The 18656-nt window shown below is 43.0% G+C and overlaps 1 pseudogene; it reads right to left on the reverse strand.

The window, feature by feature from the left end:
- Nucleotides 1-4558: 4558 nt before the first annotated feature.
- LOC126425628 (5S ribosomal RNA) lies at nt 4559-4676 on the reverse strand (annotated as a pseudogene).
- Between the last annotated feature and the right edge of the window lie 13980 nt (nt 4677-18656).

Raw genomic sequence — 18656 nt, forward strand, 5'->3', positions numbered from 1 at the left:
CATCAGTGACAAGTTTTATAGAAAACCACTCACCACAGATATTGTAATATCTGCCAATTCTCAACAGCCAACGACCCATAAACATAGTGCCTTTTATGCAATGACTTATCGCCTAATATCCATCCTCAAGTGTGAAGACAACTTCCAAATGGGATTAAATGCAATCAAACAAATAGCTCAAAACAAAGGCTGCTCTCCTACCTTCGTGGACACCATAATGCATAAGATGCAGAAACAACATGTGTACTCTTTTTCTTTAACGTATTTTCAACTCAACACCTCAAGAACGCAATAAATGGTTTACAATTCTTTATTTAGGAAAATTCTCAGTTGGTGTAGTCAGGATGTTTAAATCCAGAAACGTAAAATTACCATTTTATGTGCACAATACTGTTGGACACTATTACCCATTTCTAAAGACAGCACTCCAGCTTTGGCAAAGAGTGGAATACATAAAATTACTTGTAATTGTGGCAAATTGTACATAGATCGGTCTGGCAGGGCCATATGCATCCACCTGAAGGAACACCAAAGAAGTTGGGAACTTTGAAAAGGATACCATACTTCTGCAGACCACATGCTTAAAAAAATCCTTATTTAGAAGATAAAACAAGAAGCACTACATCACATCCATAAGGGAAGAAAGATGACCTATCTTGAAATGATTGAAATCAATAAACATCTTTCATGTATATACCGTTTAGACTGAAACAGAGAGTGAAAATTTGTACCTAGAATAGTGTAAGAAAAGTGCGGAAAACTCGGTTCCGATTAATGAGCTTTGTACAAATTTTCACTCTCCACTTAAGTCTACATACATAAAATCATACCTGTATGAGATGAGTAAAGTCTCTGAAACTGTCATTTAATTCAATAAACATATATCCGTCAGCCCAAGCTAAGTACTGAATGACCAGACACAGTTTCCTTTCTCATCACTTCACAACTGCGTATACTACTCATAATCCGATCCAGACCATGTTGTAGATTACCCCTCTTACTCACATATTCCATTTTCCTTTGCTTCAGTTTCTGTAATTTCTTTTGTTATGTTAAAAAATTTTACTTTGATATCACACCTGCTTCACTTACCTGCTTAATCTCACTAGTATAGCTCATCAGTTTGTAATTTAAGACCTGTTTAAGGCAAAGTTATTTTGTACAGCGACACGTTTGCAAATATCACCCGAGTTTATTGCTCAATATATTTTCTTGTATGAATAACTGTTGTACTTCGTATATAGCTCGTTAGTTATGTGTCACAGATTTTTTCCTTAGTTAAATAATCTTACATCTCATTTAGACTGAAATAATCCGTCTTCCTTTATTCCTAATCCTAACATTTTTCATCTCTGGAAATGGAGATACTCTGCAGATCTACTAGTTTAAAATCTTTGATCCAACAAAATTTCGGTACAGCACATGCTTACCTTTGTATCTGTTGATGGTATAACAGACGAAAACTTGTTTGTGAAATAAATACTAAATTTTGTAGAATATTACAGCACTGTTGTTTTTTTCTTTCCTTCGTAAGTGTGATTTGTAGCAAACGATCAATGCTTGTTTCTCTGAAGATTCTACTAGATGCGGCACTTTGATGACCCAGTATTGGTATTGTACTCGAGTGCACCTTTCGTGTTATGCTCCCTATGATTTAGAAGATGACCGTTGAAGACCGTGCGGCATACAAAATTGCCGGGTACGTGATTTTTTTAACTATTTGACAACTATGTGCACGCATCTGTTGCTACAGCTGTACTTGAAAGCCGACAGTGTGTGAAACGGATAGTGAAAATTGCGTAGTTTAAAACACAGCCTCGTGGGATCATTTCGGTTTTCAAATCAGTCGAGGCTATGGGGCCTACGCAGAGGAAAATAAGTTCGGTAACATGTGTCCGGCTACTACTTTGTGGCCGGTGTTTGCAACATTTTGCAAAAATTTTCCTGAACACAAAAACAAATATCCGTAGCAACGTCGGTACAAATCAAAGGGAACCATCTTCCTTGCCACCTACTTCCTATCTCCGCCACGCGGCGCTGGCTTATGTTTATATTTCGTATTGTGTATTTGTGTATATCTGCTGAGCTTCTTTCGCAAATTATTTGGTAGGCAAGGTAGCAGTCTATGGCGCTGGCGTTGTAGCATCAGGCAGAGCAGTGCCGGTGGAATGTCTGAAGTACAGACAACAAGCAAAATAATGAATAATAAGACGTTACGCAGAATACTGCTGTTGTTTCGGGACACTACCATTTGCTGCACTGAAGAAAAAAAATCCCATAGTTCGTCGATCAGTACCCACAGGAGGAGTGAAAAGTAAACGTCGGCAAGAGATTGGGCAGTGGCTTGGGCATTGTGTACACGCCTGCTTGGTTTTCCATTCCTCCAGTTTCGCGATGACGTTCGTGTACCAAAAATTACTACAGACGCCGTGCACAGAGCTACAAGAATCTGTGCTTCTTGTCTTTATTTGTATTTTACACTTTACAGTAACATTCATCCATAGTATTTTGCCGCACTACAGTTGCTTCTAGGATTAAGAAGTAATTTGTAAACCCGGCATGAATTTTTTTAATTTAGAGGCTTTCTGTCGTATGTTCTGGGGAGCAGTAAAAATCAATGCAGAGACATCTTTTCTCCATGTGCCCAGGGCCATCGCACCTGTTTGTAAATCACACGAATCCAAGTTTCCTTGCGGGGTATAATGGTTCCATGCTTCAGCGTTTCGGCTTAAGAAATTATGGAGACAAACAGCAGTAAGGCTGCCAGCTCGTGTCTTCTCAGGTTGTAACAACACAGGTTTTCGGAAGACACGAAAAACTGAAGCCGTAATGCTGATTGTTTTCTCTTCACCCATTCTAGCCGTGGACAAGTTAAAGTTGAAAATTATATCTATCCAACCCTGAAAATGACTACTTGGGTATGGTTTCATAAAGTTTACCTGTAATGGGAAAGTATTATCTGCCACGAAAAGCAGCGCATCTGTCACACGCATTCAACTTTTCGTAAGTTCAGTTTTTTGTGAAGTATTCCACTTATGGTCGCGTTCTTAAATACACGTCCACCTCAACATCTTCCTCGATATTCAGTAATTGTGTACATATAGAAATAGCAGCTGTTAACGGCAGCAAGTGGCACAGTGCTACATAGCCCTTTGTAACATAGTGAAACTTGCTCCCACTAGCAAGAGGGCACTGTATGAAGATACGTTTCCCACTATTATTGCTCACTCAAAATGGCGTAAGTAGGGGAGAACAAACAGGCCGTAGTAGTCTGTTGTTATCAGTCCCTACGATCCGATAAAGAGTAATTTGACTTTATGTTTTGGAAGTAGGAAGGATTGATGAAGAAGAGGAAGTTGCAGCTCCTTATACAACATCACCTCCTCCACAGGCAAAATCAAATCGAATGGTGCACGGGTGAGGCGAAAGGAAGACAGCTACAATGCCACTTACCAGTTGCTCACCAGAGTACTGCAAAAGGACGAAAATAAGTGTACTGACGGATGCAGCGTCTTTAGCCAGTACGTGGCATGCAAGCTAGGAAAACTGCCGAAGATACAGAGGGTAATGACGAAACAAAAGTTGAAGGAGATTCTGTTTCAGGAAGAATTAGACTTCTACATGAGTATGGAGTCGTCAGTGAGTCTGGCTTGTCAGGGACATTAGCAAGTACTTGTAAACAGATAAAACAGGCAAGTTCTCAATAATCTTTTACTTTAAAGTGATGTTTGGTTTCGTCCTTCATGCTGGCCTTCCTCAGGTTTGCCGCACCATGTGGTGTACGAGTAGCGTTTTTGATTCATTATAAAAACGTCTTCGGTCCCGGTTTCGAATACCGCCACTGCTTAAATTTTGATTAATAATCAGCATTGGTGGCCAAAGACTTCGAGTATAAGAGGTCACCCCTCATTCTGCCAACGGCCTTGTCAAAGAGGGCGGAGGAGCGGACAGAGGTTCAGAGCACTCTCTTACCCTTGGTGTGGGAAATTGCCCCTAAAGGCGGAAGAATCAGCAGTGATCAACGGCATGAGGATGCAGAAGGCAATGGAAACCACTGCATTAAAGACACGTAACATGTATCCACAGGACATGTGGCCTGTAATTAAAGAAGTGTCATAATGATCTCTCCTTTGGCAAAAGATTCCTGAATAGTCGCCCATTCGGATCTCCAGGAGGGGACTGCCACGGAGGAGGTTACCACGAGAAAAAGAGTGAATAATCAACGAAAGGATAACGTTCTACGGGTCGGGGCGTGGAAAGTCGGAAGCTTGAACGTGGTAGGGAAACTAGAAAATCTGAAAAGGGAAATGCAGAGGCTCAATCTGGATATAGGAGGGGTCAGTGATGTGAATTGGAAAGAAGGAAAGGATTTCTGGTCAGATTAGTATTGGGTAATACCAACAGTAGCAGAAAATGTTATAGCAGGATGCGGATAGGAGGGGCGTGGGGTCAGCACACCGCTCTCCCGGTCGTTATGATGGAATTCTTGACCGAAGCCGCTACTATTCGGTCGAGTAGCTCCGCCATTGGCACACGAGGCTAAGTGCACCCCGAAAGATGGCAACAGCGCATGGCGGCCTGGATGGTCAGTCATCCAAGTGCTGGCCACGCCCGACAGCGCTTAACTTCGGTGATCTCACGGGAACCGGTGTATCCACTGCGGCAAGGCCGTTGCCAATACAGCAAAGAAAGGGATATGAGAGTCTAATAGTCGTGGGTGAGTGGAATGCAGTTGTAGGGGAAGGAGTAGAAGAAAAGGTTACAGGAGAATGTGGGCTTGGGAAAAGAAATGATAGAGGAGAAAGACTATTTAAGTTCTGTAACAAAATTAAGTTAGTAATAGCTAATACTCTGTTCAAGAATCATAAGAGGAGGAGGTATACTCGCAAAAGGCTGGGTGATGCGGGAAGATCTCGGTTAGATTACATCATGGTGAAACAGAGATTCCGAAATCAGATAATGGATTGTAAGGCGTTCCCAGGAGCAGACATAGACTCAGATCACAATATAGTAGTGATGAAGAGTGGGCTAAAGTTGAAGATATCAGTCAGGAGGAATCAATACGCAAAGAAGCGGAATACGGAACTACTAAGAAATGACGAGATACGGTTGAAGCTCTCAAAGGCTATAGATACAGCAATAAGGAATACTTCAGTAGGCAGTACAGTTGAAGAGGGATAGAAATCTCTAAAAAGGGCCATAACAGAAGTTGGGAAGGAACACATAGGTGCAAAGAAGGTAACTGCGAAAAAACCATGAGTAACAGAAGAAATTCTTCAATTGATCGTTGAAAGGTGGGAGTACAAAAATCTTCAGAGAAACTCAGCAATAGAGAAACACAAGTCGCTGAGGAATGAAATAAATAGGAATGCAGGGAAGCTAAGAGGAAATTGCTGCAGGAAAAATGTGAAGACATCGAAAAAGATATGATTGTCGGAAGGACAGACTTAGCATACAGGAAAGTCAAAACAACCTTCGGCGACATTAAAAGCAAGGGAGATAACATTAAGAGTCCAACGCGAATTTCACTGTTAAATGCAGAGGAGAGAGCGGATAGGTGGAAAGAATACATTGAAAGCCTCTATGAGGGAGAAGATTTGTCTGATGTGATAGAATAAGAAACAGGAGTCGATTTAGAAAATATAGGAGACCCGGTATTAGAATCAGAATTTAAAAGGGTTTTGGAGGACTTAAGATCAAGTAAAGCAGTAGGCATAAATAACATTCAATCAGAATTTCTAAAATCATTTGGGGAAGTGGCAACAAAACGACTGTTCACGTTGGTGTGTAGAATATATGAGTCTGGCGATATACCATATGACTTTCGGAAAAGCATCATCCACATAATTCCGAGCTCTTGCCAAGTGAGAGAATTACCGCACAATCAGCTTAAGAGCTCAATGCATCCAAGTTGCTTACAAGAGTAATAGACAGAAGAATGGAAAAGAAAATTGAGGATGCGCTATATGACAATCAGTTTGGCTTTAGGAAAGGTATAAGCATGATAGAGGCGATTCTGACATTGCGGTTAAAAATGGAAGCAAGAATAAAGAAAATCTGGACACGTTTATAGGATTAGTCGACCTGGAAGAAACGTTCGACAATGTAAAATGGTGCAAGATATTCGAAATTCTGAAAAAAGTAGGGGAAAACCTACAGGGAGAAACGGGTCATATACAATATATACAACGACCAAGAGGGAATAGTAAGAGTGGACGATCAAGAACGGACAGCTGGTATTAAAAAGGGCGTAAGACAGGGATGTAGCCTTTCGCCCCTACTCTTCAATCTGTACATCGAGAAAGCAATTATGGAAATAAAAGAAAGGTTCAGGAGTGGAATTAAAATACAAGGTGAAAGGATATCAATGATACGATTCGCTGATGACATTGCTATCCTGAGTGAAAGTGAAGAAAAATTAAATGATCTGCTGAACGGAATGAACAGTCTAATGAGTACACAGTATGGACTGAGAGTAAACAGAAGAAAGACGAAGGTAATGGGAAGTAGTAGAAATGAGAACAGCGAGAGAGTTAACATCAGGATCGATGGTCATGAAGCAGATGAAGATAGGGAATCCTGTTACCTAGGCAGTAAAGTAACCAATGACGGACGGAGCAAGAAGGACATCAAAGCAGACTAGCAATGGCAAAAAGGGCATTCCTCGCCAAGAGAAGTCTACTAGTATGGAACATAGGCCTTAATTTGAGGAAGAAATTTGTGAGAATGTAAGTCTGGAGTACAGAATTGTATGGTAGTGAAACATTGACTGTGGGAAAACTGGAACAGAAGAGAATCGAAGCATTTGAGATGTGGTGCCACAGACGAATGTTGAAAAGTATGTGGACTGATAAGGTAAGAAATGAGGAGGCTCTGCACAGAATCGGAGGAATGGAATATGTGGAGAACACTGATAAGGAGAAGGGACAGAGGACATCTGTTAAGACATGAGGGAATGACTTCCATGGTACTAGAGAGAGTTGTAGAGTGCAAAAACTGTAGAGGAAGACAGAGAATGGAATACATCCCGCAAATAATTGAGGATGTAGGTTGTAAGTGCTACTCTGAGATGAAGAGGTTAGCACAGGAGAGGGATTCGTGGCGGACCGCATCAAAGCAGTCAGAAGACTGATGACAAAGAGAAAAAAAAGTGTCTGCAGACGGCACTAGACGGAACAGATGCGTAATATCACAGACTTTATTGTCCACGCAACTGTTCCATGCACCGCCGACTGCAGCCAGAAGGTGCGTCAGATCTGAAGATAGCCAGCATAAAGGTCGAAACCGGTGATCAATTTTTAATGATTATTGCGATGTTGACTTTTCATTAATTGATAATTTATAATAAATCGCTGTCAAATCTCAAAAACATGTAAAATTATTAACAAAAATTGTTTATTCCCCTGTCACATTCATAAGCAGCACATGTATGTACGTACGTTTTGTTGCCTGTATTCACTTCTTGAAACAAAATTAAATTAAAATCAATAAACTAAGAATTTGCGATGTGTTTCATTACGATAGTTTTACATATTGGTGAGGCGGTGTAGTTTGTGGCATTCACAAAATTACTGCATAACACATTCCCTTTTATTCTTTTCTCATTTTATTCTTTTCTTTTTTTCCTTTCTATTTCCGTCTTTTGCTCAGTCGTAAGGACAGAAAGTCATTTAAAGAAAATTCGTCATTCCTTGTATGCACTTTCAACTGCCAAGTTCGTCATAGCTTGTAGTTTGGAGTACACTATTCACACGTAAGCACTATTCCTTATCGCTCTCAGTAGCCAACTTATGGTGTCCATCTTAACCCCTTGCTTGAAAAAAAGCACACGGATTGTCTGTGGGTAGAATGCTCGCTGAGTACTCCACAAATTGTTCACTTTGAAGTAGAGGGGGTCGACAAGAATATGGAAACACAGCGAGAATTGCGTGCTTGAATATAAATGCTGATGCTATCCAAGTCCGCATGTTGCGCTGTCGTATTTGTCCATGAACGATGCCTGTGCAATGTACTCAGTATGTTTCAAGCCCCAGTCATGTTCAGAACAGTGATCTTTGTTGTTGTGAGTGGACTGTGTGAGACCACTTGCGAACCTTGTCAGCGTCAGAGCAACACCGATGGTGTTAAATAACCACGGAACTGTAGGGCGGGTTCGAATTCCAAAACCACTCATCAGTGACGCAAATGCGAATAACAGGAAAACGTAATGCTGAAGCCATGCAACCCGGGCTATGGGTCTATGGAACAAAGTCACTTGGTAGTATGGGCCTTGTTTCATACTATTTCCAAGTTATGACCGACCTTACGTTCCAAGACTGAAACATGCCAGATGCTCACTGATGATTTCGGCAGTCACATTGTGGTATTCCATGGGCGCCACGTTTCCTCTGCAAGATCGAATTACTGCCAAAGGCTGTGTGATAAGATAGATCCCATGGTAAAATGTTTGTACCCAAATGGTGACGCTGTCTTCGAAGACGGCAAGACCGCTGTTCTCGCAACTCGCACCGTCTAGGACTGGTTTTGTGAGCACTAGGATGAATTGTCGCATCTCTCCAGTCACCGTAGTCACCATTGAGATTTGGTGATTTACTTTGTAGAGAAGGCTGTGTGATCGGCAGCCACCTCCATCATCATCACCTGCTCTAGCTGAGCCGTGGGGACTGGCGCTAATTATGCTCCACTTGCGTCGTTGATATCGACACTCGTCTGGTCTTGTATCTCTGATTGTTCCGCCTTTCCAAGTTCACGTGTGGTCGGGGTCTCCCTCCGTTTGGCGTTCAGCGAGGCGACATGTTCTGAAGGCAGGCCCTCGTCTTCATTCGCTGTGCCTGGGCCTCGCCGTCCAAGCCGTCCAAGCCGTTTTGCCGCGCGCCGGGTGTACCGTGCTGATTACCCGACGCGTTTGCGTGCGAAACGGTGTCGAGAGCGTCATCTCATGCTGGACATCTTCTCATTGCGTAACTGGAAGCATAAAGTTACGTACGATTCATATTCTGCTGTTGACCTGTGAAGATTTGTGTAACTTATAGTGGCATGTTGTAGCTACTGGAGATCAGTTAAGGATGGATCTGAATAACAGAGTCTTATACGGAATTTGCGAAGACTAAGACTTCGAAGTGTTGTTTCCGCGAAGCAGAGTCTAATTATTTCGGCAAATGCCAAAGGGAATAGAGCTTACTGCTTGATTTAAGGATACCTTGCAGCGTTAATTTGATGTAGTATGTTAGTTAGTGTGTTCTTCGCCCAGTTTTGATTTTAGACTTTCTTTTAATATGAAGGGCAGAGCTTTTGTTAAGTCAGTGTAATTTTAAGAGTTGTTTCCGCGGAGCGGAGTCTAATTATTTCGGCAAATGCGAAAGGGAATACAACTAACTGCTTGATTTAAGGATTCCTTGCTGCGTTAATTTGATGTAGTATGTTAGTTAGTGTGTCCTTCGCCTAGTTTTGATTGTAGACTTTCTTTTAATATGAAGGGCAGAGCTATTCTTAAGTCAGTGTAAATTTAATTGTTCTTTTATTCGGTAAATGTCTCAGTTTGGTTTTCACTTAAGTTACAGATAGTCACATAGTTAGTAAGGCTTGCATGGTCTTGAGAAAGGTATATCACGAGTTGAATTTGTCTGCCAAGTGAATTATTTGCTGTTACAGAAATGGTCTGGTATGTGGGGCAGATGGGCATTGTCGCCTTGGCGGGCAGGCTGAGATCGTGTGTGTGTTCGGCGTGTTTTCTGCCCTGGCTTGCAGCATCATCATCTTCGAAATTGCTTGGCGATTGCTTCCTACTCGTTTGTTCCGAGTACCACCGTGCATAAGCCGCGCTTCCATCCTTTAGTTAAACATCCGGCCTGTCCGCCGGGACGGACGACATCTTTTCATAAGTAACTCAAAGTGAATCGTTAGTGCTGTGTAAATTTTGGTTATGTAAACAATGAACTTAATAGTGTTCTTATGGTGGTGACTGTCTGTCAATTATTATCATTAAAATACTGATCCAATCACGTAGTTTTTCTAAGTTTTCTGAAGGACAAGCGTCCGAAATTTAAAAACTTGATCTTTGGTAATTCCATTTGTATTTTTTTTTTAAAGGGGCAGACGGTTAAAGTCAGTTCTATATTTTCTTAAGAGGACATATCTCCGAATTACATTTTTATATTTTTATCCTGATTCTGTAATTCTGTAATAATGAAATTTGTTCTTTAGTTGAAATTAAAATTATGTACCAGCCACAAGTTTGTCCATCCGCAAGGATACCTAGCTTCGTATCTCCTTTGAGTAGCTGTGGTGAAATTGCAGTTTTGGTTTCTCTAGCACATAACGTGAGCAGTAACACAGCTCACTGGTCAGTAAGTTAAAGGAAGAATGGAACAAGATTCACTTGAAAACAATATAGCAACTGTATTTATCCATTCCGAGACGACTGAAAACTGTTTTGAGTGCCAACGGTTGTCCTACACAGTATTAGGCACCGTAATGTGTTGTGGCTCTGTTGTGGCACTGTATTAGTTCTAGGTTATGCCTTGTGCAGTATCCCATGTACATTTAAGATATTCAAGAAAAGTTAGAGCCCACATAGAAAATCCGGAATTTACACATTCGTCTCTACTGTTCATCTGTTACAGCTATCCGACATTCTTGAGACCACGGTCGCTCTAAATTAAAACATCTCTTCAGAGCTCACTGCCAACGCGTCCGATCACCATAATGTCCAAGAACTCCAGAACGCACAACCATAGCTTTCAATTTCAGTTCTATCCCTCGTCTTCTGCCTTGCACCAACCACATTATCAACATTTCTTTACGTCAGTTTATTAAACAAGTAGTTTCGGAAAACGCGATAATAGCAGATTAATCGCCTATTTATGTAACTGGACTATGGGAGTATGTTTCTCGTTTCTGCAATACCATAAATTGGCATAACACAACTCAAAAATTTCCCTGTTGAATATGATTCACTCACCCTGTCGTCATTCTCGCAGTTATTCACAATACATCAAGCTTAGGCCTTATCTAATCAATAAGAAAACCAATGCAATTGGCTCTAATACCATTGTTGAATCTTCGCTAGCCGCTTTTATGTAGTCTCGTTGTCTGCGTACAACTGTACCATGGGAAGGAAGCCGAGGATGTTGGTTGGTGGCCGGAATCCTCGTTCTACAACGCAAACTGCACGCAATTACTAATTAGATTCTTTATTCTTACAGAAAGAGCTACACTACTAGCTATTAAAATTGCTACACCACGAAGATGACGTGATACAGGCGCGAAATTTAACCGACAGGAAGAAGATGCTGTGATGTCCAAATGATTAGCTTCTCAGAGCATTCACACAAGGTTGGCGCCGGTGGCGACACCTACAACCTGCTGACGTGAGGAAAGTTTCCAACCGATTTCTCATACAAAAACAGCAGTTGACCGGCATTTCCGAATGAAACGTCGTTGTGATGCCTCGTTGTGATCACGTTTCCACTTTGATAAAGGTCGGATTGTAGCCTACCGCGATTGCGGTTTATCGTATCGCGACATCCAATGAGTGTTAGCAGAATATGGAAACGGTGGGTTCAGGAGGGTAATACGGAACGCCATGCTGGATCCCAACGGCCTCGTATCACTAGATGACAGGCATCTTATCCGCATGGCTGTAACGGATCGTGCAGCCACGTCTCGTTCCCTGAGCCAACAGATGGGGACGTTTGCAAGACAACAATCATCTGCACGAACAGTGCGACGACGTTTGCAGCAGCATGGACTATCAGCTCGGAGACCATGGCTGCGGTTACCCTTGACGCCGCATCACAGACAGGAGCGCCTGAGATGGTGTTCACAACGACGAACCAGGCTGCACGAATGGCAAAATGTCTGTTTTTCGGATGAATCCAGGTTCTGTTTACAGCATCATGATGGTCGCATCCGCGTTTGGCGACATGGCGGTGAACGCACATTGGGAGCGTGTATTCGTCATCGTCATACTGGCGTATCACCCGGCGTGTTGGTATGGGGTGCCATTGGTTACACGTCTCGGCCACTTCTTGTTCGCATTGACGGCACTTTGAACAGTGGACGTTTCATTTCAGATGTGTTACTACCCGTGGCTCTACCCTTCATTCGATCTCTGCGAAACCCTACATTTCAGCAGGATAATGCACGACCGCATGTTGCAGATCCTGTACGGGCCTTTCTGGATACAGAAAATGTTCGACTGCTGCCCTGGTCAGCACATTCTCCAGATCTCTCACCAATTGAAAACGTCTGGTTAATGGTGGCCGAGCAACTGGCTCGTCACAATAAGCCAGTCGCTACTCTCGATGAACTGTGTTACCGTGTTGAAGCTGCATGGGCAGCTGTACCTGTACACGTCATGGAAACTCTGTTTGACTCAATGCCCAGGCGTATCAAGGCCGTTATTACGGCCAGAAGTGGTTGTTCTGTGTACTGATTTCTCAGGATATGCTCAAAAAAAGCGTGAAAATGTAATCACATGTTAGTTCTAGTATAAAATATTTGTCCAGTGAATAGCCGTTTATTATCTGCACTTCTTCTTGGTGTAGCAATTTTAATGGCCAGTAGTGTACTTAAGCTTCAGTGTGCTGTTGTACAAGCTCTCCTACATAGCCTCATTTCGCCTCACAGCTATTGAATTACGAAGTCCGCTATGAACAGTATTATTTTCGCAATGTGCAGCCTGATTCTAAGCTAGAGGCTGGAACTGCGGCTCCGTCTCTGTGACACGCTGCAACTCAAGCGGCGTACAGGATCGAACTAACTCGATGTAACAGGCTCGAACTGGCTCTCCCGTGCGCGGCGGTGATCCTAAATACTGGCGACCGAGAGGTCGTTGGCAGCGCGTTTCCTGCGAGTCTGATTTTAGCCTCTGTCCATCTTCCCCAGCATCTTCCCTGACCATCTTACGCCAGCACATTCATACCTCCCGAAATGCAGCACCGTTGTCTTGTTGGTATGATGTGAACAACAACGGGGTGGTAGGCAGGAAGGCGGACGAAGAGGTAGGCCGGGAGCCGTGATTGTGGAGGACGGCGGACTCCCTACCGCAACCCGCCATCTGGCTTGCGAGGCAACAGGAACATCCTCCGTAAAACTGCTGCCAGGTCACACGTGTAGGCATGACGGTGTGTGCTGAGCGATGGAGACGGCGATAGCTGGTCTAGCTCCATGGGGACGGTGAGAGGGGACGGCCGCGGCGAGGGTGCGTCATCCATCCACTCCTCCTGGTATACCCTGGTGGCACGAGCGGGCAGCTGCCAAGGCTGCGCGGTCCCGTGATTCCGTGATCCGGGGAATGAAAAGCAGTAGAATCTTCGGGCAAACGACATGCGAGAATTTGGTTCTGGTGGCGTCGCTGTAAACCATCGGAACCTCCAACGCAATACATGTAAGCGAACTCGTTCCTGGATCACGCCTCTTTTCCAGCACCCAGCACCCACAAGATCGTGAGACACAAAGCGATACTTGCGGACCACTGGCGATGCCGGAAGCTGCCGTAGGTATAGCAAGTGTAGCGGTGTCCGATGGCGGCGGCCATGTAGAAGTTCCGCCGTGATGGTCTCTCTCGTACGTGGGAGCGATAGGAGGTTGTTCCCGTGTGTGGGTGGTGCGAAACTTAGCCATCTGTTGCGTAAAAGTGCGTACGGAGCGATCTGCTTCTCCGTTGGACTGCGGGTCAAATGGAGCACAAGATGACGAATGCCATTTCGCCCACAAAACTGTTTAAAATCACGTGAAGTGAACTGTGGTCCATTGTCCGACTCAAGTACTTCTGGCAAGCCTTCGATGTAAAATATGCAGGACAACGCTTGAACGTTGCTACTTAATTTGGAAGAGTTCATAGGCACCGCAAAAGAAAACTTGCTAAAAGAGTCTGCCACTACGCTCCAAAATGGTCCTGCAAAGTCAATGTGCGCTCGTTGCCATGGCGATTGAGGCTTAGGCCAAGCTGAGAATGTCTGTGGCGGAGCGGATTAGTTTTCCGAACAAATACTGATGGAATTTTGTTACAGCATACATAGCAAGAGCCTCTTTTGCAATTTGAGAATAATTGCACTTATCTGAGTGAGCAACTTTGAAGCAAAAGTAATAGGTCTGTCTTGTGCACCAATTCTGTGCGAAAGCACAGCGCCGATTCCGTAGGAAAAAGCGCAGCCTTGTAAAGCTACCGGCTTGGAAGGTCAAAATACACTATACATCTGTCACTAAGCAAACAATATTTGACAATCTTTAGTCCACAAAAGAGGAACATTTTTTCGACGCAAGCGATACAATGGAGCCGCGGTGTGAGCAGCATTCGGTATGAACAGCATGTAGTACGTCATCTTGCCTAGTACTGACTGCAGTTCAGACACATTGCGAGGGACATGCAGGTCACGGATTGCAAGCAAATGGGACTGGAGAGGATGCACACCCTGACTGTTTATCGCTTGACCTAAGAACTGTAGTTCACTTTGAAAAAAGTCACACATTTAGAGACGACACTCCCTGATTCTGACAACACTTGAAAAAGATTACGCAAATTTTCAATGTGTTCCTCTGGTGTACTACCTGAGACAACAATATCGCCAAGATAGTTTCAACAAAATGGCCCTTTTGCAGTCAGCTGTCCCAAGTAACGCCGAAAAATGGCGAGTGCCGAAGCACTGCCGAAGGACAAACAGCCGACGGTGTGGCCGAGCGGTTCTAGGCGCTTCAGTCTGGAACCGCGCGACCCCTACGGTCGCAGGTTCCAATCCTGCTTCGGGCATGGATGTGTGTGATGTCCTTAGGTTAGTTATGTTTTAGTAGTTCTAAGTTCTAGGGGACTGATGACCTCCATGTTAAGTCCCATAGTGCTCAGAGCCATTTTTAAGGACAAACGCAAATACTTGAACAGTCCTAATTGTGTATTTACGAAAAATTCTTCCTGCGATTCTTCACGCAATGGAATTTCCAAATAGGCATTACCCAAATCTGTTACAAAAGTAGCGTCCTGCACCAAACCTGTCTATGAGTTCCTCGGGGCGAGGTAACGGATAAGTATCAACTACTTTCTGTAAGTTGACTGTAGACTTGAAGTCAACACAAATGCCGATACGACCAGAAGGCTAGGGCAACCAAACAAGTGGACTTTGTCATTGAATGGCTTGAATGGGAACAATTACACCATTATCTTTCAATTCTTTCAGTTCACTGGCTACTTTGTCTCTTAAAGCAACTGGAACGGGGCTGTTCATTGTCTTTCAATGTCACATGCGCTACAAAGTTATTAGCTTTTCTCATTCCTTCTGAAAATAGTTCAGGAAGCTCTTTAAGCAAGCTATCTACATTGTCTTTTGGAGCAAATGTAGAGACTGACAGTACATTGTCTAGGATTCTAAGGCCAAACAAATCTAAAACGAAAGTGTTCTCACTGTCTCTTGATTTGAACATATTAAAATTCACTGTCCTAGTGTGAGATTTGTAAGTGACAGGCAAACTACACTGTCCAAGCACTGGAATTTCCTGTCCATTGTAAGCAGTGAGGTGCTTGCTAGATTTAGAAAGGCGTGGTGAGGCTAACTGTTCGTATGTAGCACGATTAAGCAAAGTGACTGATACACCTGTGTCTAACTGAAAGTTCACACGACGGCCAGTAATTCGTGAAGAGACAAACAGTTTGTTAGAACGTCGTTGCACAACACTTGGATGAGAATGATGCACAACCTTAATCTTATTTTTGGCAGAACTTGTTGTAGGTTTGGAAAACATAACGTTCACTGCATGTGCACCAGCATATTTTTTTCTGGGAGCGGGCAAATTGGCGTTTTTGTGCCGTTGCAAACAAACTGCTTGGACATAGCCTTGTTTTCCACATGTGTAAGACATTGCGTTACGTGATGGGCAATCCCTTCTTTTATGGCGAGCAAAACATCTAGTGCAACATTTCACTAAATTCACAGGCCTGTTTGCCGGCCGCGGTGGCCTCGCGGTTCTAGGCGCGCAGTCCGGAACCGTGCGACTGCTACGGTCGCAGGCTCGAATCCTGCCTCGGGCATGGATGTGTGTGATGTCCTCAGGTTAGTTAGGTTTAAGTAGTTATAAGTTCTAGGGGACTGATGACCACAGCTGTTAAGTCCCATAGTGCTCAGAGCCATTTGAACCATTTTTTTTTTTTCTAATCATTAAGTCACTGTAAAAGTTGCCACAACAACACATCCTAGTCATGTCCGTTAATTCTGTGCACCACTGACGGTACGTTTGTTCCGGATTTTTCTGCAAACGAAAAAACTGGTACGTGGTTCAGTTCCTCGAACTTGCTGGTCACAGTACTAAGTTAATGCAGCGATTACTTCGTCACAACTGTGTTCGTCGGCAATCGCAGTTGGGAATAGTTTTTGTATTAACCTGAGCCCTGCCCCCCTCCCCAGCAAAGAACGTATTGTAGCTTCACAGTACCTTGAACTCGATGATCTGCACAACGAGCTTGGAACTGTGTCAGGTATGCGAACCATGCCTCTTCTGAGTCGTTAAATTGCCGAAAAGTTCGCAATTTGTTGGTTCCGAAACTGAAAAGCCTGTCTTAGATATATTATATTGGCCATCAGCGGCTGAGGTGCGGGGGCAGGGGGTAGAGTAGCCATGGTTCACACAAATACGTTGCAGCAAAAAAAAAAATAATATTAACAATAATAATAATAATCTCTGAAAAGAGAAATTTGATTAGTTCTGCGGCTCCCCTCCTGGAGTACAAGCAAAAACACACAACAAATAATTTGTAGACACTTGAATATGATAATCCCTGCGGTCTGAAAGACAAGGGGATCAATCAAATTCTTCTTCGCTAAACGATTCTCGTCACCAATCTTTAAATTCACGAATTCACGTCACCGTCTCTTCTGTCGTCTCGTTGTCCCTGTAGGGTTGTACCATGGGAAGCAAGGAGAGGATGTTAGTTGGTGGCCGGAAAACTCGTTCTATAACACAAACTACACGCAATTAATAACTGGATTCTTTATTCGTAAACAAAGAGTTACTTAACCTCAGCTTCCGTATGCTGTGGTACAGGCTTTCATATATATCCCTGAAACGGGGTGAAATTACATTAGGTGTTCCACAAGGTTCGATCATGGGTCCCCTCCTGTTCTTGATATATGTGAATGAACTCCCTTTTTATGTGAAACAAGATGCTGAACTGACATTGCTTGCTGATGATACAAGCATAATTATTCATCCAGTAAAAGAAAGTCCGATAGAAAATGATACAAATAAGGTCTTTGGAAAAGTCATTAATTGGTTTTCTGCGAATGAGCTTGCTCTGAATTTTTAAAAAACACAGTACATCCAATTTTCTACTGCAAAAAGTAGAATTCCTTCAATAAACGTAACACATCAAAAGAAGTCAGTAGCCAGGGTAGAGCATACTAATGCCCACAGCTCGGGGTCGTGCGGTAGCGTTCTCGCTTCCCACGCCCGGGTTCCCGGGTTCGATTCCCGGCGGGGTCAGGGATTTTCTCTGTCTCGTGATGACTGGGTGTTGTGTGATGTCCTTAGGTTAGTTAGGTTTAAGTAGTTCTAAGTTCTAGGGGACTGTTGACCATAGATGTTAAGTCCCATAGTGCTCAGAGCCATGTGTGAGAGCATACTAAGATTTTGGATGTACATATAGATGAGAATCTTAATTGGAAAAGTCATATTTTGGATCTCCTAAAGCGACTAGATTCAGCATCTTTTGCAATCAGAATAATTGCCAATTTTGAGGATGTAGAAATTAGTAAAACATACTTTGCATACTTCCACTCTCTGTCATACGGAACAATATTCTGGGGAAACACAACACTTAGGCAAAAGGTATTCACTGCTCAAAAGAAAGCAGTTAGAATAATGTGTGGGGTTCATACTCGCACATCTTGTAGGCGTCTATTTAAAAGGTTAGGAATTATTACAACTGTTTCACAGTACATTTACTCTGTAATGAAATTTTTTCTCAACGACATGGACCAGTTTAAAATCAACAGCGACTTTCATGATTACAATACCAGAAAAAAGAAAGACCTGCACTATCCTTTACTTAACCTATCTTTGGCACAGAAAGGGGTAAAATATGCTGCTATAAAACTTTTTGATAAATTACAAGATGAAATAAAACGTCTGACAGACAGCAGTAATAGTTTCCAAAACAAATTGAAATCATACCTCCGTGACAACTCCTTCTATACCATATATCAATTCTTGAATATGAGTAAATAAATCTGGAGATATAATATATGCATTTTGTGCCATTTAAGGGAATGGGATAGATAATAGAAATATTTAGGTATAAGGCTATAACACAAAAAAAGAACTTGTTTCCTGTGCGCATTTCTTGTGCATTTGACACGTTCCACATCATAAAGGTTGTTCCGAGCTATTTATCAATGGAACACGTAAATAACTAACTAACTAACTCCCACTTTCTCCTCACTTGCTATTGAAGTATAAAGTCCGCTATGAACACATTATGTTCGTTATATGCTGCCTGATTCCAAGCTAGAGGCTGTGACTACGGCTCCATCTCGGTGACACGCTGGAACTCAAGCGGTGTACAGACTCGAACTAACTCAATGTAACAGGTTCGAACTAGCTGGCCCTCCGATTCGTGGCGGTGATCCTAAATACTGGCGGCCGAGAGGTCGTTGGCATCGCGTTTCCTG

This window comes from Schistocerca serialis, chromosome 1 (assembly GCF_023864345.2).
Source record: "Schistocerca serialis cubense isolate TAMUIC-IGC-003099 chromosome 1, iqSchSeri2.2, whole genome shotgun sequence".
Lineage (NCBI taxonomy): Eukaryota > Metazoa > Arthropoda > Insecta > Orthoptera > Acrididae > Schistocerca > Schistocerca serialis.